A 24,810-nucleotide genomic window follows, 5' to 3' on the forward strand; every position below is an offset into this window, starting at 1 on the left:
GTTATTTTAACAGTATACCTTAGGATATGTGTAAGGAACGTGTGTATGTATTATATTAGCAATATCTATCTATCTATCTATCTATCGATCGATCGATCTATACTACACAGTAAGGAACAAACAAATATCCTGTATATACTAATATTTTTTTTCGATAGGTATTAACCTATATACTGAAAAATTCAAGCAACAAATTGTTTTTCCTTCTAACTTCTTTCAAAAAAGTATACAACTCTTAAAACCTAAAAGATTACATTTAATGAGTAACTCAATACTTTCTAAAAAAAAAAAAAAAAAAAAAAAAAAAAAAAAGTCCGGGGTTTGAAAACTTGCAGAAGTGTGGGTGCATGTCTTGCATGCCCGGAAGGCTGCCGTGTTTGAGAGCTGCACAGTGAGGAAGCGGCTCCTGAAGCCGGAGCGTCCACTGAGCGGCGCCGCAGCCCACAACTTCCACATCCAGTCGCCGTTTCCTCCCCACTCACAACACGCTGCAGGCCAATCCGCTCATTCAGTCTGTGTTGGGTTACAGTGACAAGGCCCCTGTCTGAACCACGACTTTTAGAAAGATAATATTACAGGTAGGTGCAAGCCACGGACCGTGTCACTATCGATAGACAAATTAAGCATTGAAAAACAAGACCGTGACCCAGAAATTCTCGCTTTAATCGGGTCACCGTGCTCGTTTTCAGCAGTGAGTGATAATGGCACCTCTCACTGTCCTTAGCATTTGAAGTCCCCTTACCACAACCTGTAGCGTTTGGGGCAGTGAAAATTGTCCAGCTGGACGCCTTGTATTTCCCCCTATTGGTGCCTTTGTATGTGTTTTGAGCCATGTACACCTGCCTGCTGATAGCTTTCAACGTTTTTTTTCAATCTAGTTGAAGGTCAAATTACCCCTCTAATGAGCTGCGGTGAGGATTTGTATCTGCCCACCAACAGTATAAGCAAGGATGTAGATAAATGTGTATGGACTCAATTCACTGCTAAATCTAATGCAAGTCAAATGAAAGTGTGGGGCCATTTAAAGAAACAAGAATGGACTAATTTTCTGAAAAATGTAATTACTTTTTTTGTTTATATTGGTGGATGTTTTCCTTATCAGCCTCACTACATGGTGGGCACGGTTTATCTTTTAAAAAACTAAGCTGCAAAATTGACTGCATCATTCTAACCTTTCTTGTTAACTGTGCCATATGCTGGAGGACTATACTGATTTAGTGAAAAGATGCAGTAAAACAAGGGTAAATCTCTTACACTTGCTGGGGTTTCTTTATGTTGCACATGGGGAACAGCCGGAACAGTCAAAGTAGGCTTGTTGGATGTCGAGAGAAATGCTGAGATGTAAGCTGAAATTTCTCTGAAATAGCCCAAACACAAAGTCTTTTTGCTCCTACAGGGTTTTGTTCAGGGTTCCACTGAGAAAGCCCAATGCAAAGTGGGCCTACAGCCAACTGGGATGGATTGTAGGGTGGAACCTAAACAGATGGGAAATAGTATAAAGGTGAATACAAGGTCAATCTGAGCTTCAGTGATAAAGCTGTGGGCACTGCTCATAGCAGTGTTTTAAAAGTTGACTTAAGAAAACAGATTGTGTGGTCAGAATAAACTCTTAAGACCATATTGGACCATTTTTTCCCGGGCTTCTTTTGTCTAGATTGCCACAGGCGGAAGCAGCAGACACCAAATGGTCAAAAAATTGTTATCATTATGTTTGTCTGGAAATCAGCAGAGTGGGGGTGTTGATTTCCAGCGGGTGGGTTTTCCTTTGTCCCTTTTTGTTCTAACCCAGATTTTCATGTTTAACAGGCTCACAGCTGATCCATCTCCCAGTGCACAATTGAGACAGTGGAGGTTAAAACACTCTGAACGCATGGGACCATATTGCAGGTAATTAATATGTTAGCTCAATGATGAACTTGGTCAATACATCTACCACCACACTTACTTGTAACTGGAGTAGCTCATGTGGGATGCTGCAGAGAGCGCAGACTGAGAGTACATTTGTCCATTAGTAAACACTTCATAGTGTGTGTTGTGATTGGGGAGGTAGCGGGGCTCCTCTCTGTCCAGTTGCAGTCATTTTCGCCCGTCACCTCCTCATCGCTGTAAAAACACTTGCTGTGGTTTGGTAGATTAACAGAGAGCCCCCTAATGGAGTAATTACACCGAGCCAAACATCTATTTTTCACCTGTGCTCTGCCATTATTCTCTGTCCCCTATCCACTCCATTGGAAGTCACTTACTCTCCTTACAATGAGTTATCATTGACTGCCATTTAGACGTTCTGGAGCAATTTGTCTTACTGAGGCCACGCTGGCCTCATTGCAAAGAACAATCTTTCTCCCTCCAATATATAAAAAATTCATGGGGAAAAGGAAGAGAAAATGCCCCACAAACAGATAGTAGAGAGCGGCTAATAGATACTATAAAGGTGACAGACAAGGAAAATAATGTAGGAGATTACTAGTGCAGGAACAAGCCTGCACGATCAGTACAAAAGCTTCAGGGACTGTACCGGCGGAAAAAAAAATCCTTCACCAGACAAATGTGTTAAATGGGTAGTATGGCAGTTATTGCTGGTGGTAATTGCTGTTGTTGCAAACAAACTATAAGTCTCTATTTAAATTTAAATTCCAATTATTTTAAATTGACATTGTAATCTATTACTATTTTTTAATTTATTGTCACATTTAGTAATTATTTAGTAAATTTGATTACTGAATTTATTCAGTGTTGCTCTATTATGATATTTATAGTAAAATTTTGGATTTCAGTTGCTATAGTTCAGCTTCTCTTGCTTATTCTGGTTGGTTCTCCTTTGACATGCTTTTTATTGATTGACTTTAAGGTCCTTGATTCTCCACCCCTGGTTTCTCAAGCTTCAGATCATTTGTTCTTATGTAGCACGTTATAGGAAAACCTTTTTCATCTTTTGACCTCTTTGTCATCCAGTCATAGTCTGAGTTATGAGTCAAATCAATGGGAAAGATAATATCACATTGATGTTTGAAGGTATAGAAACTTTAGATTTCTTCATTTGTAAGTCAAAATACACTCCTTTTTAGTCTTTATTACCTTCATTTGAACATAATTGTCTGTGCACAACACCTCTCATACACAATAGTATAGTTGCTGATAGATTGTCCAACTATAAATCCAGCTCTCCTGAAGGCAAACCTTCATTTTAGACTGTGCATAGTCCAACACGTATCCCTTTCAGTCTCCCCACAAAGGGTTAATGACATTCTTAACTCAGTGTTTTGTTAGATTAGTCTCTCTCACTGCTTAACACAATGACAAATAACCATTATTCTTTTTCTTGCACTGATAATCGGGACAACTTAAACATTTCTTACTAGCACAAGTGAAACCATTAATCCTCAGTGATGTTGCCGATAAGTGGTGACTTTGGAGTAATGGCCCTGTCACCTTAAAAAAAGACAGAAAATTTGAACAATTAAAAAAAAGACACCCATTATATTTTTTGCATCCCATCTATTTGTGTCATCGGAAGGGATCTGTCAGTGTTAATAGACTGAATAATGGAATAAGTTTTATTGATTATAAATATAAAGGAAGATGTCCTCCAAACTGAAAATGATCAATTAAAGTAAAGACAGTAAGGAGGAATGACTTGAAAAATATAACATATGGTGTTTGATAAATGTCAATTTTATTGTGATTGTGCTTTTCTGATCATTGAATAGGTTAGAGCAAAAATTGAGTCAGTGAAGATTTGTACAGAGAATTCAATAATAAATATCTAAGGTTGCTCAACTTGAACGCAGGATGTCAAAGTCACATGGTATTTAACGCAATCTTCAAATTATGTACCTTTTGTGCCATCTGTATACTTTGGGTAAACTTGTTCATGTCCTATTTCAGTTTCATGCATATTATCGTTGAATGAAAGTATTTTTTTTCTCCCTCAGAGTTATTGTTATTGCAACAGACTTATTGCATCATAGTGCATTTTGTTGCAGTGAAACGTGTTCTGACAAGTTACGTTTACTTTCTACAGCTGAAGATGCTTGATGACTACAAAGAGTCAGTGTTAGAGAAAAAGAATTAAAGGTAAGTGTTGAACCCCATGAAAATTCTACTTGATAGGTTTGCTAGAATAGTGTTGCTGTATGCATTCAGTTATGTACTGGAAAAGTGTACTATAAATATGTCTGTTTCCTCATATAACTGAGTAGAAACAGAGGAAGGCATAGATTCATTTATCCAGACCCTGATGTTATTCTCGTTATGAAAAGTATGATCCACTGGTATTACAGCTACGCTTGTTACTCTGCATTGTTGTGCCACATCCTGAACATTTGTGTCTTTTAGTTGTAGCTGCAGACAATGTAACTGAATTCCAATGTGTGTGTTGTTGCGGTACACTAATGACACTGTATGACTCACCATGCACCTTTTGAATACTTTTAACTGGAAACATGATGATAACTGTTTAAATGTGAGCTAACCATCACTGCCATCAGGAAATATTCAAAGACCTCGCATAGGCTAATTGAAATTCTCCAATTTAATCGTCTTCTCCATCATATTTTCTATTTGTCATTATGGCTGTCTCCAGCACTAATCAGTTGTTGATGTAGCTACATAGAGGTGGTACACTATAACTGGCAGGATAATAATAAACATGCATAATTGAGTTTTTGATTGATTACGATTTTAGATTATTTGCTCATTTTCATTTAACGACTTCAGGTATCTTGACATTAAAGAAAGAGATTTATTAATCGCATTGTACATTTGGTCAGGTTATACTGTTAGCCTTATTGTCAATTTAGTAATAATAACTTTGAACACGGTGGGATTCTTTTGGACTTAATGGATTTATCATTAGACTAAGATGAAAACATGCCTACTTAATTGCTCAAGGCTGCTCAAGATGGGAAAATCTGCTCAAGTTTGAGTTTGAATCATCTTTATTCTTGTTTGTATCATCAAGCTCACCAACTAAAACAGGACACTTGCTGAGAGTCAAAGTAGAACTAATTAGCCAGTTGAATATTTCCAGAGTTAGCAGATAACTTCCTTTAAAACAGATGGTGAAGAAAAAAAGTTTTTACCACCTGATTGAACCTTAAAACAGAATTTAAAAATGGATCATCCAAACCTGAAATTGAAACATATAAGTAATTAGAGGCTACACTGAGCATCCTTTGTGTTTTTCTTGTTTTTGAACCAAGTGGCTGTGTCACTCATATAACTTGGTATAGAAATGTCAAAATATATTTGAGTGTAGGAATGTTTAGATTAGTGTTGGCACCCATCAATGCTGTGGTCCATCTGGCCAAGTGGACCTGTTTTGGGAAAACGACCTTAAATTGTCCCGGATGTTGGTCATTGGTTGGAGCCCTGAATATTATCTGAATAAAACAGCATTTACCTGCTTCTTAGCTTTTACTTTAGTGATTTTTTTTTAATTGTTACTGAACATACAGTATACTGGGTCATTCCACATGCCAAACTCACGATTCTTTGGCAGCAACACAGTCCCAGGCACTTGATACTTAGTATTTCTATGGCCATAGCTCTGTTTTCATCAAAGGGGTTCAGGGGCCTAACTTTCAAATCCCCCAAAGCCCATTTTGGCTACTCTTTGTTTAGCCCATTGGCATTCTGACCCCATGCTTCTCAGACTTTGAACTCAAAGCTTGCAAAAGCCGTATCGCTTCTTTAAACACATTATCAGTTGGCTAGGTTTTAAGAATATCACTAATCATCTTAAGGTTTTAGTGCAGTGTGGCAGTATCGTTAAAGCCTCGGGGCCCATTTGCTGGCATGGGCACTGTAAGAAATTTTCTGTGAAATATACGATAACTTAATGGCAGCAAGTGGTTTATGCATTTAAGATTAGAGCAGCTTAAACCTAAATCACTGCAATAATTCACTGTAAAAGTCAAATGTTTTATAAAATTCTTTACATTTACAACATCATTTTGGAATAAAAGCAGGATGGGTGCAGTTTTGTTGATAATATGACATTTGAAGCAAATGTGATATTTCTACAGTAGTATATGTTGGGATGTCGTATGAATGCTTGTAGGATGCTCCATGTAGCATCATAGTACAGGATGCACTGTAATTATTTACTTTTAGTTCACTTATTTAGCTCTGAAAATGATTTGAGCCACCGACCTTCAAAGTACAGCAATGGACCTTAGCCCTTAACCCAACTACAAGCTCTATTGTCACTGTTTGTTTTGTTTTTCTCCATTTCATCCTCCATCTCCAAAATGAAACTCAGTGAAACCAGATTTTCAAAAACCTCTTTGCCAACATCAACAGATAACTTTACATTTTACTTAATGTGTCAACTTAAAACTTACTCCTACGCGTTGGAGAACTTCACACGAAGTTTAATGTCAACTGTCAGTGCTGCACTTTAATAAATAATTAATGTATGACTGTCAAGAAATTGGCATGGACTGCATACCTTTTGGCAAGGGTGATACCGCATATGCATATTATACAAAGATTATGTAAGTGGAAATATGAAGTAATCAGATTTCTGTAGAACCTGGTAGTTTGCAAGACATCCACAACAAATGCGTAGCAACATTTTATCCACATCAATCAGTCGAGCTGCTTGATCTTTTTTCTTCCGTTTTTCTTCTGTTTTTTACACAGCTCCAAATTATTTTCTAAATTTGTAGTTTACTGTTTGTCTCAGTGGACGCAGTAGATGATTGTTTTTTGTCTCAGCACAAGTAATTGTTGGTACTTTTTTTAAAACAATTACAACCCATAGTAGTGTAAAAAATGTGAAAAATACATCCTACCACAAATCTTACTTATAAAATCAGTGATTTGTAAGGTTTGTCAGAATTTAGATGCTTATTTATCTCATTATTTAAATGAACAAATGTTATTATTATATTTATATATATTTTATTTATTATATTTTTTCTACATGTGAGCATGCTCTTTGTCTAAACTAAATTATTGAAAATTGCAGTGTTTTATTTAATTAGTAAAAATTGACCAATCAGGTACGTTCCTGAACACATTGAACACTATGAATGAACAATTGTCCATATGTCAGGTGCATCTGCTTCAGCCTATTGAACACAATACATAACTGCAGTGCAGCATGTAATAGCTGTTAATGTTACTAATGATGGATGCATGATACAAACTCATAGCAAAGTAGACTACATTTTATTAGAAAATGTCTTGTAATCACAGAGGCACATCTCTTTCTGCACTGTCTTGAAAATGTCTGTATATACATGATTGCATGCAAGTCTGTTTGTGCCCCTTAGCTCCTCTTAAACCTCTTCAATCTCATCAGCCCTCGTGATTAAGATTTTGCCACCTTGAATCACATTGTCTTCATCTGGAAATATTTCAGCTGCATTTCTGCCACTCTAAAGAGAGATGAAGATAAAGGAGAAGAAGGTAAAAACACACCCTGTTGTGTGAATCCTAGAGAAGGCCTTGAACCCTGCCATTCATCCCTTTCACTTCATCAGCTGAGTCTAATTGCCAGAGAGGACAGAATACCCAGGGCCCAATTGTTCCTTATCCTCTTTGGAGCCTCTGAGGCATGAAAAGCGAAAGGCCTGCTTTTGATCTTTTTTTTTTTGTTAGTTTTTTTTTTCTTTTTTTTCTCTGTCATCCCCTACTATCCTTTCCCTTAGAGTGAGACACTCCTTTCACACTGTGCCCCCTTCTTCATCCACGCAAAATAATTATCAAGCTCTGCTTCATCAAATAATGGTGGATATTGGAGGTCATGATGGGGAGGGCCAGAGGTCTGCAGGGGTGGCTCTAGGATATGGTGGAGCTCCCAACTCATCTTAGAGGCATGCTCCTTAGCTGTGGCTACCTTTATATACCTTGACCCCAGTTTTCGTTTGTCTGTCCTAATGAGACCCTCTCATGCGGCCAATGCAATAGAGGTCTTGCAATGGCAGGGTTGGGAGGCCAAAGTACAATGAGACACAGGGCTCTGCTCAGACAAGGGCGCATCTGTGCTATCTTATTAAGCCTTGGAAAAGAGCTCATGCGTCTCAACGTCCCATAGGCGCTGAGAGCAGATCTATTGACACCTACTTGTCCTTTGCGGTCAACACCTTTCTGTGAGGATTCAGGCACACCCAAGTTCTTGTTAGAAGTAATTCTTGGCAGAGTATTTAGCGAGGCAAAGTGCTTAACTTGGTCTGGGTGGTATAAGGATGAAGAATGCAGTTTTGTAATGCTGAAAATCTCTTTGGAACTAGAGAAATGACAAGTGATGTCAAAGACCCAATTTGTCAAAAGCAAACAATCCTCATATTTAAAGAACGAAGGGCACCAAAGTCTTTCTGAATGCTTACTTCCGCACTTGATTTTTTTATAGGTTCAGAAGCATGCTGTTGGCTATTGTTAATCATCTTTTTTTTTAAATAAAATGGTGTATTCAGAACAGCTTTTTTGTTGTTACTTTTGCTGCCTGTAGTTATAGACTTGGCCATTATCCATGCTCAGAAATTTGAAGACTAAAATGCCAGTTAAAACCCCTGCTGATTTAGAAAGAAAAAGTGTAAGAAACAATGAGACTCAAGATCGCCAACCTAACTACCTATCTAACTTACTAACAAAAGCGACAGCAGGATATACTATAAGTAGAGCAAAATGACAAACAAAAACACAAGTAGGCAAACAAAAACCTTTAAGCAATCATGTTAAGCACGCCTAACATCTGAGCACTGTGTGAGAACAAAGCAGGGCTCCTGTCAGTGCATCGATCCACTCCTGAAGGCACACACATCCATGGCTCTCTGATTGCTCCCTGCCTCTCGCGCCTCTCTCCCCCGCGCCTCTAACTCTCTTCTTTGGCTCCTTTCTGAGAATGTGCTTATCGATCTGGCCTACTTCGTTGGAGTTAACTCACTGATAAAACCTGACCAAGGGCTTCCAATGGCCTGAAAGAGTTTGGAGGGCTGGTGAGAAGAAAAGATCATAAGAAAGAAACTGGTCACAATATTTACAAAAATGTTCTGTCATAAAATTAAGGTAGTCAGCTGTTAAGTTTGTTAATCTTGTCTGGCCATCTAATGACGTTTTTACTGTAGGCAGCTTTGCAGAAGGCCATAATTAGACAAGATAGTTGCTTGACTTAAAATATTAACCCTTATCTGATTTGAATCACAGTATCCTAAAGCTTTATAGATCGTAGCGTTTCTAGAGCAGCTACTAACATGCTGATTTTGAGAGTAAAACAAACCTCCATGTTAGAAATGGTTGTGGGACTTTGATGTAAAAGAATAAAGACGTCCCTTAGTGTATCGTTCATACCATACACAAATTTGATATTTGGAAGTGTTGATCATACTTTCATATACAAACCATTTTGCATTTTCTTTTGTTAACTCATTTGGTATTTATATCTCTATAAATGGTTGATAGATTTTTGGATTTTCTTTTTAAAGAATACGTCCATTTATGAGTCACTTGAGTATGGCATCCCCACTCAAGTGATTTAACCCTATGTGCTCCATTTTGACATGCTGTATACTACATACTGAGTTAGAGTTGTCTAAAAAGCTTTGCGTTACTCGTCCCGACTTTCTCGTATATTTTTTGGTGGAGCTTCTGAAATGACTTGCCACAGAAAGGGCTTATGTTGTAAAATGAAAAGTATATAAATACAACTGGGATTGCAGTGATGTATAAAGTAGCCTTAGTCATTCAGTCACCTTTGAATTACAGTTGATTTAATCTCACTTACATGCATTTACTAAGTTACACTTCTTCACTCAAAGCAGCCGAAGTTGAACATTAAATCATTTCCAATATCAGCCAAGTAGAATATTATTGTTAGTCAAATACATTTATTGACAAGACTCAACTGGTTAAAGTACCAGTTGCATATATACATTTGTGGGAAATTTCATTTTGATCAATGTTTTTTTTCTACTGTAAGACATCTGTGATAAGATTTATTATAAATGAGGAGAAATAACAACATTGTCTTGAATGCAGCAGTAAAAAAATAGTAACTATTATAATGCCATTGTTGTGCAGTGTATTGTAGATCTCAAACAATCAATGGGTACTTGTGATTTTTTTTTCCAAGTAAGCATGCACAAAGATTTCAAAAATAAGCTTCTTAAAAAAAATGTGACTCATGTTTTGTGTGTCAGTATGTGTAATCGCGTCTCCAGAGTGTGATTACATTGTATGTCAGTTTGTGTATATTTTTGCAAGTGTGTTGTGCTGTCATGTTTGTAGCATTCCATGTGGGAGGGTCTGTTGATAAGTAAGCCATCTGTAGTGTTCTGCCGAACGACATGTTGTAAAGCGAGATTTGAGAGTGTGGAGAGACTTGACTTGACAAATCTTGGCACATAATGAGACAGAAGGGAGTAAAGGCAGAAGTCTGTCCAGAGATAAACAATTAGATTTGTCCCTGAGGTAAAGGCCAGGCAATGCAAGGACTCTCAGACTAACAAAATCAATATGGCTTCCAGTAAGAACACTCAGGGGGTAGAGTGATGAAGAGGTTATCATTCATTTTTTCAGATTAGGATACATACACAATAAGGAACAGTCATGCTTTAAAAATCAATATGATTACTAACGTGAAAGCTACTTGTCAGTGATGTGTACATTTGAAATTATGCATGTGCTATTCAACTATCTGTCAAATATGATTGGTCTAATGAGACATGATAACATGGATCAACAGGGATACTGAACTGAGCTATTCAAGCCAGTTTTCTTCAGCAGCCAATTGTGAGAGGATCTTAAAGGAGACAGCATTTGGGAATGATACTTTCACACCCCCAGATAAAACCGTAATGGAGCATGAGCCATAGACAGAGTGGGCAGTCCCTTTGCGTTGCATCCCCTCTCAGGCCCTGCCCAGACTTGCAGGTCTAATCTAACATCTCACCACTGTTCCCAGCAGGCCTCACAAGGGTAGCACTGCCAGGGCAAGGAGGGTTAGACTGTTGGGAGGGAGGGGGGGAGCGTCCGTGTGCTGTGCTTGCACTGGCATTAAAGAAGACAACAAAAAAAGATGGTGAATGGTTTTGGGGTGGAAGTGGGGGTGATCACAACTTGTGTGCAACTGCTGTTAGGCAGGGAAGTCTCCTCAGAGACGCTCAGTCGCTGACCACAAAGGTGTGAGTCTGAGCCGTGGCCAGCCTGTCGCCTCATCTCCATGGAGACAGCGACGTGGCACCCCAGTGGGCTTGTCTCTGCTATGGCCTGGAGCAGCAAGAGCACTTGGGGATGTGGCCTGGCCATCACCTGGGCTCCAGGGGACCAGGAGGCACTGCTCTGATGACCTTCAACAACCTGCCAGTCTGTCATCTCGGCCTGGGGAATAACAAGAAAAAAAATCAGCGAGGGATTTGTGTAGAGGCATTGTTTACTGGGCCATTGTATATTTGCAGGAGGCTCTTTGTTCTAGCAGCAGTGAACTATAGAGAAATACTTTTCAGAGCATTACCTCACTTTCCTTTGTCTGTGTTACCCTTACATGTCAAGGCAATATAGGGCATTTTAGACTATACCGTACTTTTGTACTTCACTGGCATTTTGTGATTGGTTTGTCAAATTGAAACATCTAGCTGAGGAAGTAAAGGGTAAAAAATAAATTAATATAATCAGATTGCAATATTATCATACAGATGCTTGTACTTCTGACTCATTCTTTTCTCAGCAAGTGACAATACAATGAAATCACTGTTTGTTCATGCCCTTATTATTATTATTCACCACTGTAGTTTGCAACATTTTTTATGGTAAAAGAAATATGTTGGAGTTAAAACATGCTGCACTTGTCTTGATTATAGACTGAAGTATAATATGTTGTTGCAGTGTAAATGTTTATGTGGTGCTCACCATTAGCTTACCAAACTAATTACATTAAGGCTAGGTTAACCTAAATTGTGATATTGTCAAAAAATCAACTCTTAATCACCATTATTCAGAAATATATGCATTTTAATGCATACTTCATTCCACTTATGCAACTGCTTTTAAGTTTTTGTTACACCAAAATATTTAAAAAATGAATTGTTTTTGGCTTATAAACAAGTGAAATAAACAACAAAAATGCAACATGCTAAATAAAGAAGCTTGCTATTGTGTCCTTTTTGAGGTGTGTGGACACCATGGTAGTAAAAAATTCAACATGATTAGACACAAAATCAGCAGCATTAGAGTAATTCCTGTATAATGTTATAGACTATTGTTGGTATCACTTGATAAATTATTGCCAAATGGGATCTCAAATCTTCTGCATTGGAGTGTAAAAGCAGCGCCATCCAAACCATTCCCTGGAGACACTTGTGTTGCATTATCTGACAAACCAATACAGGAGATTCAGTGGAAAAATCTGTGCTTTCTTCCTTTCAGCCAAAAAGAAAGAGGATTTTGAATGGTGGGGTGATTCTTTATGCAGAGCTCAGACGCGACACCTTCCAGACGGTGAGAGATGGCGAGCCCTAATAATACAGAGCTGTACAATGGTTCTGACAGGCGAGCAATAAAGCAATCAGGGTCCCAGGCATTCCAAATCTCTTTACCGCCCACCCTCTAACAGACTGAGAGATGGGCGGCTGACCTGTGAGCTGTCAATCATGGGGGATACCTGCTGGAGCCTGATCAGGGAGAGCTGAGGGCACCAGTCCATCAGATCTGTTTTCACACTCCAGACACTAACATTGCAAGCATAACCACAGACACAAAAAGCCCCACCGCCTCACTCTTAATTAGGAGATGTGTGCAAGTGTGTGTGTTGTTTTGATGGGGGGGGGGGGGGGGGGGTTGAGTTGTTTGGTTTAAATGGGTATGGGAGTGTCTTAGATATAGGGGGATAGTAAGTGGAATCCCAGTGAGACAGAGAATAACCTTTTCCCTTGATTTAGGAATCAGGCATTGATCTGTCACGCTGTTTTGTACAAGCAAGAGCTCTTTCAGCATTGCTTCTCAGTGTGTGTTGCCTCTCAGTGTGTGTATATGTGATGTGTCTGTGTATATATGTGTGTGTGATGGGTGGTGAGTTGGGAGGAGGGGGGTAAGGCTTGTTCATTAGCTGTCTGTAGCCCATTCCAGCAAATAGATCACCATAATACTGTGGTTAGTTAATGGCTTTCTGGTGTTTCCTCTAGAGTCTTCCTGTCTGAGGGCTGACTGCTAAAACTCCTCCACTGTTTTTTCCTCCTTTTTTCCAAGTGGGGAGTCTTGTGTTCTCATGCCTAACTCAGACAATTGGCTTCAGCCAGCGGCCAAGTCTGTGAGCAGTCTGGCCGCATGGACTCACATTAAAGAACTAAAAGCAACATCACAAAAAACATGCTGATCTGACGTTCTGTCTCACTGATGACTGGAATCATATTGGTTCTCCACAATAACCCAGTCTGTGACAGGAAACGTTATCAATGTTACAATAAGGAGTTCTATTTTTGTCTCGGCTCTGATATATTTTATACACAATTTATGAAATGTGTAGAGCTGCAACTAAGGATTATTTTCATTATTTTTTAATTGTATTATCTACAAAATGTGAGAAAATTGTGAAAAATGTAGGTATTATAATTTCTTAGAGCCCATGGTGACGTCTTCAAATGTCTTGTTTTGTCTGATCAACGGTTCAAAATCCAGTAAATATTCAGTTTACTGTCATGTATGACACAGAGAAACTTCACATCCTCATATTTTAGAAGCTGCAACCAGGACATTTGGCAATTTTTCTCAAAAATAGTTGCCTATTCATTTTCTGTCAATCAACTAATCTATTAATTAATAGTTACGACTCTAGAAATGTTACATTTTGAATTTTTAGATAAATACATGATACATTAAGGTGAACATAAACAGACTATGAAGATAGTCATTTTCTACAGTATTACATTCTTTGTTTTCTGTCAGACAACACACAAATACAGTAATTATCAATTTCTAAGTAGACATCACATGAAACACATCAGACAGCATCATTTGATCACCATTAAAATAGTAATCAAAAAAGATATGAGGAGTCCAACCAGTAAATCAGCCAGAACTGTAAGTTGGCCGATATTAGTTAATTACAGATATATTGATATTGATGTATATTTCAGCCCACAAGAGAGTAGCAACAAGTTTATTTTTCAGAAATAAAATGTCTTGCCCAGTACGTTGCTTGGTTGAAAAACTGCAGTTCAGAACTTTTGTCTTCCCTTTCTGTCAGTGAGAATAATTACACAAACACTGTTGAAGTCATCGCTACAGACCCCATGACACTTTTTACGTGACCCAGTCCCCGCCCTGGTGATACATGCGGTTGGGGTGCACTGAGGACACCCCAGTCGACAGTCGCAAACTAATCATTGCTGATCCAATCATTGCACCATATCAAGTGTTTGTGTATTTATGGTATGAGTTGTGCAAAGAAAATTAATATCCAGTCGATATATAATTATCAGATTTTTAAAACTCAAATATCAATATTGGTATCTGCCTCAAAAATGCATTGGTCAGACTACAGTTGGAATATTGCTTGTACAGAATTACCATACGTCCTGTTAAATATGTGCTGGTAAATTTACATTGTAGCTGTAGTTTTTTGTATTCTATCAAATAAATAGTTGTTAAACTTTGTAATTTCAACAAAGTTTTCTATTGGCTAATTGCCATGAAATTTGGTATGGATGTTCATAAATCAAAGAATATTAAAATCTAATTGAGAATGATCACCTAACATTTACTCTATGGTTGCCTTTCGCCAACTCTGTGAAACTATAGTGAAACTGTAACTTTTGGATTCTTCTCCAGAAGTAGGAAAAAACATTTAACAATAATGCAGTATGTCATGTTATTCACTCCATATGTTTGGTTAAGGATGGTAATTTAAAAAAAAAAAAAAAACAATCTGATATTGTTCAGTATTTCTGTTAAAGGCCTTTAATGGACCACATTTCCCACAAGCTTTAAACAAAGGGCTGCAAATAGTGTAGACATTTTTAGACAGCAGAGATCACAGCTAAAGAATTGAAAAACTGACTTTAGATGAGTGTGTCTGTGACTACTATGGATATGGATGAAACCATGTTACAATGATTTAAGTACCTGCAATGCTGTGCTGGTAAATTTATATTGTCGCTGTAGTTTTTTGTATTCTAATGAATAAATAGTTGTTAAACTTTGCAATTTTAACAAAGTTTTCAACCTCTAAAAGCAAATTCTTTGGATGCTAATTTTTTGTAGAATATGCAAAGTAAACTCCATGAACATGCTTTAATTTTTCAGAAAGACAGATGAAAGAAATGTGTAATGAGAGATTGCACTGAGGTACAGAAGCTAATCGAACAAAGGCTAGCCCAGATGTGATGTCATAACTTCGGGTCTCTATACTTGGCTGTTTCAGACATGTTTAGATAAGGCAACAGCACACTACCTAATGTGAAACAGCAGAAAATCAAAGTAAACAAGTAGCTGGTGAAGAAAGTCAAGCATACAGCAAGCTAAAAAACACAGATTTTAAAATTTTAAACAGTTTAAAATTTAATAAAAACTGGATGTAAACACACCAACAGTGATGTCAGAGTGTACTGACATACCCTGCAGTACACTTACATCACTGCAGCAAAAAAAACACTGAAGGTCAGCAAAAACAGAATTTACAGCTGGTGTTAAATAGGCAGTTGGTTGATAAGCACTTGGTATGTCTTAAGCCCCTTTCACCTATGCAGTCTGTCCCTGAAATGTTCAGGAACATTTCCTGCATGCGGTCATGTGTGAATGGGAGCAGGGATCGATATTCAGGGAAATATGTACCGCCAATTTCAAACCACGAGACCTAGTGATATTTCAGGGAAAATGGCGGTACAGCTGTGTTGTGAATGAAAGCAGTAACATTGCAGGGACATGCACGTAAAGGGTTATGTCTGTCTGGTTATGCTTTTCACATGGAGCAAGCGAACCAATCACAAGACTCTGCTGATGACATATTTGAATCCGGGACTTGCTTACGGTTGCCTTGCCAATGCTTTTGTGGGTGATTTGATAACTAACAAGCAATACAGGTTCTTTTGTTTGCAAACACTCTCCTTTTTTCAAGAATGGCTGGAAATTGGACCGACTCAGAAATAAGAGAACCTCATTTATGCCGATGCAGAGCAGTTGGCATCCATAAGTGTTCCATGACCGTCATCTTCTGGACTGTCCCTTGCCCCATCTATTCCAGCATTGCCATGGCATATGTGAAGAGACGCAAGACGGAAATGTTCCTGAATGTAGCTGCATGCCTGAATAGTGAAATTAGGCTTATGAATTGTGCATGTGAGTTGTGTATATGGATTTTGGAACCCTCTGCTCTGTGGTGATAAATTCAACTTTGGGAATTTAGTTTTATAAAGGGCACAGAAAGGTTGCATCAGTCAAAATGTAACTTAGAGCAGAGCTGTCTACATTGGTTTTCTTGAGTCATGACAGACCTGCTGCTGTTGTGACTCAAGATGGCTCTTGTAGCAGAACCAGAAGTCATTTTAGAGTCCTTGAATACAAAGGACTGTCTATGCTCTGTTTATGTTTGTTTACAGGATATTATCTCTGGTTACCAGGTCATGGCCATTGGAGTAGACCAAATCGTGTGTAGATTGTGCTTTGGTCTGTCCATATTGCATAGAGCTGTATATCTAGCCAGCACTCTGGAGATACTAAACTGATGTCCTATCAAGGAATACAGTAGCAGTACCTCTGGCTTGGACCTTGGTTACAGTGAACACAGTTGGCGTTATTTGTAGCTATTTAGCATTATTGGGAAGCATAAGGACTAATATAATATTGAATATCATTGGCAATATCAGTAATATTTTATAGTCCAATATAAATTGACCATCAAATGACCCTCAATCAATCACAAAAAGCATGCTATTAATCAAATGACAATATTACAGATCTCAAGTCGATCCTGAATTGGAACTATAACTTGTTACTATAAAGTAATAGAAGGTTTCTAGTAGGAAGTTTGTTAGAGGAACTTTACTCTCTGGTCTGTATGTCCTGCATAGTCAAAATACTAAAATCCCTCTAGTACAGTACCTTATTAATTAAAATGCTTGCAAGTCCTGCACAGTCGATTGGAGCTAATAAAACAGTCAAAATCTGTTTTTCAAGTACATGCTATATAACCATCTCCTCTGCACTGATCCACCGGGGATTTCAGCCACAGGATGTTTTGAAAGGGCAAACACAGAGGCCTCTCTAAATAACACTTTATTGAGAGGACTTGATACTTCTAACATGTAGCTACTGATGTTAAAATACCCACAGCTGAATATCCAACTACAAATTAACTTCACCATGTGCACAGTGAGAAAATGTGCATCCAGCTGGTGAAATCCAAACTAATGTAAACTTGGTGTTTTGAGGTTTACAGTGATGCAAACATAAAACGTGTAAACCTGATCATTCAGTTACTGTCACCTGATGGAATCTCATTGTGTGATCAGTGTAGTTCCTAATTGAAAGGTCCTCATTCATTAAGTGGTCTATGCTGTCTGAAATAGTGTATCTTCCCAGAGGAGGTGAGCATCTCTTGTGGAAAGCTCTATGTGTTAGCGGACATCATCACATGTTGATAGGTTAAAAAACGTAAAATGAAAGTGGAAAGATGAGCAAAACATGAATAAAAGGTGTGATTTGTGTGATTTTCACCAAATAAAGTGACCAAAATACAATTCTGACCAAGGGACACACTCATTTTGATGTCATTAAGATTATTTCTAAGTATAACTTGAAGTACTCTTTTAAGTACCATTAAATGTGAGCTAAATCTTCTGACATTTCTATGGGTAAAAAATATTAATACCTGTTAGTACATCATAAACACTTGTTAAAACTCTAAATCTGAGGAATCAGACAGAATATTACTGTGGAACGGTGCATAACTCTCAAGTGCTTCTTAAAAACTTATCTTCACCAACTGTTCAAATGCAGAAAAACATGACTATACTGTGAGATGTACTCCTGGATGGCTTTTGTGTCAGTATGTCCTCTGAGCAGAATAAGATATCTGGCCTAGAGTTGATTGAGAATCATATCAAATGTTCTTTTTCCATCAATAACTCAAACTCTTCAATTATGTACTGCATGAGAATATAATTCGATCTATATCATTTTCTAAAATCCTAAAAGGTATGCACATCTTTTACACTGTAGTTATTTATTTACACTCTGTACTTAGGACAGTTTGGTTGCTGTGTGAAAGTCTTAATTTTATTTGAGACAGTGTCTTGGGAGTCCTTTTGTCTCTTGACTTTGATTTTACATTTTCAAACATTTTGGGTTACCTTGATAGATTTGAGACCACCTTACAGAGACCATCTTTATACTGAATATTATCGTATGTGGGCGGTGGTTATGTGTGTGTGCATGTTTTGTGCGTGTGTGTCTTGCAGGTGTCTCTTGATGACCGGTTTGAGAACCCTGGAATCTTAAAATCTTGCCCGTCTTTTTGAAAGCTATGGGATAGTTTTTTTATGTGCGGAAAAGTAAACGGTCAATGATAGAGGATGAAAGGATTGTATGTTTAGAGTGGATCGAGGGTGGATTTTTACCTCAACCATATTTGACAATGAATGATGAGTTTCGCAGACGTCTTAACTTAAACTGTCCCTGGTGCTCTGTAGATCTCCCCCCGCCCCTCCCCCTGCATCTGGGAAACTAGATCACTTCTGGGGCCAGCCAGAAGTCTCCAGTCCAAAGAAAGGCTTGTCTTGTTCCTTCCAGATCTGTGATGTCATCCTTTACTGAAAACATGTATGTGATCTTCTGCAGCTGGAAGAGCCGCACATATGCATTTTACATCACCCTCAGTTATTTTTGGGTCAGTGAAAAGCAGGGTTTACTGGACCATTCACAATCTGACATCACACCAAAGTCTGGTTGAGACTGGATTTTTCATCCCAATGCTCCTGTCCATTGACAGCAATAACCTCAACACACATTATGTCTTTTAAATTTTTATATTATGCTATGTGATAAAACTTAGATGTCTGCCTTTAATGGTTTTACCCGATGTCCAAAAGTTTGGTTTGGTTTATTGCCAGTGTTTCATGTTTTATTCCATAAACAAAATGGTCACTACTTAATAGCTGAATGATTTTGCAAGTTTGCATATGGTTTTCCTAGTTTAATTGTGACTTTGATAGACATCCATCGGTCAGAATTTCGTGGAATATTTATAGCAATTAGTGAATGCAGAGATCAGCTACGTCTGAGCTGTACTGTCATTATATGTAATAACTTAAGATCAAACATGGTTTTGAATACGCCAAATATGAGCCATGGGGCCCCCAATGGAATCACACTTCCTTTCCCAATATTATAGATTTTCAGAAATCTTGGAGTCTTGGAGAGAGGACAGAAAGTAGATCATACTCTAATCATACTGGCTGCCACCTCGGTATAGTCTTTAAGTTTTGTCCATTTTCCCATTTCTCAACTTCAGCTTGAACACACAGCAAAACAAACAAACCCCAAAGCCTGCCCCAACAACTTCTTCCCTTTATTGGCAGCTGATACATGAACAAGAGGTTGTCTTGGCTGAAAAAAGCAACTGCTGAGGCGTTGCTGGACCTCCAGACCTTTGTGACCAATGGCGTGTCATCCCTCACTTTGTCATGTTTAACTAAAACCAATCCCCATTCAAAGCAGCATCCATCAGTGTTAGTTGAGAACAATGACAGATTGCTTTTCTGCTGCACTCAAAGCATCTGGATTCTTTCTCTACTGCCCCTTTTTTATTTATGGTAAACAGCCTGAATAACAGCTGGGCAATGGGAATTTACAAGTTAATCAATTTTTTGTTAGGAGCCACAGCGATGCCCTATACCCAACCATCTGCGAGTTAATGTTCATTTACCATGCTAATGTTCCCATAGGCAACAGCGTATCTATGTTGTTTTTTTTTTTCTTGGCATTATGAAATGGTTCATATACAAAATTACACCTTTTTTAGGAGGCTACATGTGGAAAAGTTGAAATCTGTCGATGAGGAATAAAATATTTCGGTGTAACTAAATTCAACTGATTGAAGTGAATTCAGCTGGAATATAAACTTATACGAAAGGTGCCAAAACAAGCACACAGCTTCAAGAGCAGTGAATCTGTGGTCCCCTGCACATTTTACTCTTCCAGATGGATGTCCTGCAAGTCATATTAAGTTTCACACACTGATGGTTCATCTATGCAAGCACTGTTTATCCTGGACATTGTACTTCCAGTTAAAGCGAAGTTGCCTTTGTCTTTCCTCTCAGGTATTTGTGCCTGTGGCAGGGTCTCGGTCTTTTGTACTTGCCTGCTAGTCTTCTGCTCTACAAGACGACCTGCATGCACACCAGCCCCAGACAAGTCGGTCATGAGTATCCCTCAACACGCAGTCAGCAGTCCACATGATTGGCTCTCGTACCATGTCAGCACACTCTTGACTTTTATCATTAAAAAAATCAGACAAAAATAATTTAAAAAATATATATAGATATTTTTTTTATACTGAGGTAAATATGTAAAGATATCGTAATATTTCTTATTTTTTCTAAATGAAAAAAAAAAGTCAAAAGAAAAAAACAACAACAACATGGAAACAAGAAATATAATTTAAAATGACAAAATTAATGATAGCAATGATTAATCGGATGTTAGAATGCCTTGGGAATTCATACATACACAATGGAAAAGCAAAATCTTTGAGAAACATGTAGAAATTGGGCAATATTTTTCTATTAAACCTACTTTATTTGGCCATCCTATCTTGGCAGCCTTGAGCCAATGTTAGGATAGGGCACCATTTACAACTGTGCTGTGAGCACTGGTATTCACCTTTCCTATTTCCCGGCTGCAGCACAGAAACCACACTCTACTTTATTTATAATCCAACCAACCTCAGTGTGTAACTCTTGCCCCGTACTCTTGCTCGCATCACACAGTGAGGTCACTTCCCTCTGCACCTCTACCACTGCTCTTGCATTCCAACATGGCTCTAGGACAGCAGCCCAGCAAAGCTCTATACTCCTCAAATCACAAAGAGGCCCAGATCAGAGCCGAGCTGGACGTGAGCCAGGATCCAGGCCCTCACAGCCCAGGCAGCTGGGGGCAGCCTATAATAAGTGGGAGACAATGAGAACTAGCACACCTCCCACGCTTTGCATGTGGATGTCGATTCAGAATTGAAATTAAATGGTTTCATAGATTTTCCATACACCACACCAATTATAAGAGGAAATAAAATACACTGGTTGGTTTAGATGAGATATATATTAAGGGTATATGTTTAACATCACAGACCCTGAAATGAAAATGAAATGAAAGAAAGTGCAAAGTTTTAAAGAACAAAGATTAATACAACACACATAAAGGAATAAAAAAAATATGTTTTCTGGAGTTTTTGATTTTGCAGAAACTTAGAAAAGTGCAAACAGTTTTTTTTCTCTCATGTTACTGCTTATTAATTTCTAGGCCAGGTTACTTTTAATGTGTTACCTATACTTTTTTGAAATCCATATTTAATTGCACCAGACCAAGTTTACTGTAAAAACTGGGCAACTGAACAGTTTTTCATTTTTTAACAGCCAACAAAAACATGTATGTGCATTTTTTTTTTCACATGGGAAACTAGACATATTAAAGGCATTCTGTTTTAATGAATAATAATGAACAGTTCACTGTGATGTAGATGGCGGTGGTACTTTAATGGTCCCTTGTAGCCTCTTAAGCCTCTGGTGATAAATCTCACACAGGCTCACTCGTATAACTAAAACCCAAACCTCATTCAACTTCACATCCATCAGTGTTTGGCTGAAAGCGATGACAAAGCACTTTCAATTACACCAGTAACTGACTCTGGAAACAGTTCATAGCAGGGTCCAGGCTCGAAGAGTAGGGGAAAACACAAGGGGGAGGGCAGAATGGCTGGTAGGGCATCCGTTTGACTCGCTCCCAAATAATAAAAAGGGTGGTGTGACTCGGGGACACAAGGGATGCCGCCAGCATCGCAAACCCAAGGACAATTCACCTATTTTGTGCGCTGTCACCCCTGTAGTCTGATTTATGGTTGGGACATCCTTCCTATGACCCGTTCGTCCATCAGCTCAACGCTATAAGGATACTCTGGTGATTAGAGGCTGAAGTATCAAAGCGTCCTCAGCCAGGGCCCTTGTCTAGCACCAGAGGGCCTTGCGCTGCTGAATGGGGAGTGTGGCAGTTGGGAGGGAGAGTGTTGCAGCAGCAGAGGAGTGCCATTCTTAACCCTGAGCACCAGAGGAGAGAAGAGCTTTTTGAGAATCTATCAACTGTAAATGCTTCATTCCATAATGTTGGTGTTTTCTTTTCCATTTTCCATCCCAATTTGTAATTATTTTATGTGGAGTGTGTGCTCTCTAAAAGTTAACATGGCAGTGTTTAATTGGAGTGATTTTACTCATAATTGCATGATCCTCTCTACCACTTTTGGCTTCCACTTTGTTTGAATAAGCAGGCTAATTTCAGAATCCATCCTCAAAATTAATCAGTATAGCATACTTAATATTGAAGTTCAAAATGAAATAGCTGAGAAAATGTAAATCTGTTTTGAATAATGGGATCCTTAATCATCAACAAAAACAGCAAACCCGACAATGACAGCACCAGTCTAGAAAATGTCTAATGCAACAATAGATAAATGATGATCATTTTTTTCTCTCTTTTAAAATGCCTTTATTACATAAATAAAAACAGAGACTGATCCTCCAGAGTGCCTGATCTTTTAAAGCAACTTTGACTCCAACCCCCCTGATGAAAGGCCCACACTAACATCAGGAGTCCAGAGCCTTTACTCTCTAACTTCAGGCAATTATGACACAGAGGAGATCTTTGCCTTCTGCACTCCAAAAGAAGAAGAAAAAAAGGCATCTCTTTTTTCCAAGCTTAGTTGTAAAAATAAGCTTGCTCTCCTCAATTGCAGTCACCCCATGCCCTTTGCAATAGCAGCAAGGATGTATCGGAACAAGCCATGGGGCAAAACAAATCACTTGTGATTTACAGAATTATAAAGATTTTAATAGCTGCAATGTTTCTCTCTCAGATTGGTCTTTATTTCCAGGAGTCAAAGTTTCCTGGGTGCCTCAGGCTTTTAAAAAGCAGTAATTGGCCAACAGAGAGACTTTGGATCTCCCCGAGTGATTGAGTGTATTTGTTGCTATGAACTTGAGGGTATCACTCTAAAGATCACAGGTCCAGGTTGTGAGAGCCTGCAACTTATCAAGCACAATTCAGTTTACAGCCATGGAAGTCAGACTACTTTTCCATGCAGTTTTGTTTAAAGTTTTAACCTTTTTGTGGAACTTGATGGGGTTTTTTTGTTTTGTTTTTTTGCTTTTTGGGTTTTTTTTGCTGATTAGTTATGTTTCCAACTAATTCAGCATAAACTAAGGGGCTCTAGTTTGTGAACTAAAGACAGCCTTGAATTAGCGCAGAATAATTGTTATAATGAAGAGCATGACTGTTACACTGATGTGTAAGAAAAGCAATGGTACACAAAGTCCATCTTTGAGAAACATTGATTTTGAAGTGTAATTGAAAATGATTTTCGTTTAACTCTCTAATTTTACCTGGCAGTGATTCAACACACCCATTTTTACCGTGAATATATATTACATACAGTTTTATTTATAATAGTGCAGATACAGCAACAACAACAAACAATGCAAAGCTTTCCAGGACTCAATATGACTTACATAACACAAAAATAATATTTAGAAATATAAAAACTGTAACTAAAAAAAAAAAAAAAAAAAAAAACTCTCTATACCGGTCACCTTTTTTTAGAAGGTCAGAAAATAAACATAAAATAATGATAGCGTTTGTGTTGCATTGTATCCAAGCACATTCTAAATTCAGCATTTTTTGTCCCCCTTTCATGATATAAACTATAAGCTACAAGCTAAAGTTGATTAACTGTCTGTTTTTCTCATTATGCAGTAGATTTGTATATAGATTGTATTTACCAGTTGTACTTGTTAAATATATGAATATTAATAAATATGTCAAATATATTTCTTTTGCACTCTTTATACCACAAAATTGTACCTCACACACCTGCAGAACAACTCTCATTACATTGAAAGCATGTGCTTCCTAAGGGTTAGAAAAACAAGCATGGCAGTAGCTAAGCTATATTAAGGAAATCCACCAGGGAGGCATAATCGAGTTTGACTCTCTACCGGTGGTCTCCTTGTTAGTGTTGTGAGTGTCAGAACTGCCAGTGCAGGTAGCTCAAATGCCACTTAAGGTTTTAGCTTCAGCAGCTTTTGGAAAGAAATGACCGTGACCTGTGTAGCTTGAGCCCACATCCCACACCCTTTCTGCCTGACAGCCGCTCAATGGCAAGTGTCTGCCAGCATGCCGAGGGGAACACTGCCAAGCAGCCGGAGATAGAGATGATTACCACATCCCTCTCTCCCTCTCAGGCTGCTCACTGAAAACTGATACCTACTAACAAACTGCTGTCAACATGTTAGCGAGGCAGAGAGAGTGAGAGCCATAGTATGTGCTGAGAGAGAAAAAAAGGGAGAAAAAGAGATGTGTGGGAGAGTCAATGTGAGGAGTCCAAACAAGTTAGGATTAATGACATTGAAACAAGTTTTTTTTCCGCTGTTTTCAGTGCTAACACTATTGCGGCAGACTTGAAGAATGCAACACTATAAGGAAAATCGTGGTTAGGCAGGAACTCACCTCAGGGTGATGATCAAATGATGGATGTCAGACATTGCAGTCACAAGGTCACTAGTTCTCAGGCTACTGTAGCTCATCACACAAAATAATGTATACTGTATCCAT

At 38.3% G+C, this 24,810-nt stretch overlaps 1 long non-coding RNA gene across 5 annotated transcripts in view; it reads left to right on the top strand.

Annotated features, from left to right (window-relative positions):
- Positions 1-357: 357 nt before the first annotated feature.
- LOC122985756 overlaps positions 358-24,810 on the top strand; it is a 98,658-nt gene continuing 74,205 nt past the window's right edge. For 4 of the 5 annotated variants that reach the window (XR_006404183.1, XR_006404185.1, XR_006404184.1 and 1 more), the window contains exons 1-3: positions 358-578; positions 1,807-1,887; positions 4,022-4,074. This is a non-coding gene — a long non-coding RNA (uncharacterized LOC122985756). The remainder of the gene's footprint in view (positions 579-1,806; positions 1,888-4,021; positions 4,075-24,810) is intronic. The other variant, XR_006404182.1, reaches the window with a different exon arrangement.

This window comes from Thunnus albacares, chromosome 7 (assembly GCF_914725855.1).
Source record: "Thunnus albacares chromosome 7, fThuAlb1.1, whole genome shotgun sequence".
Taxonomy (NCBI): domain Eukaryota; kingdom Metazoa; phylum Chordata; class Actinopteri; order Scombriformes; family Scombridae; genus Thunnus; species Thunnus albacares.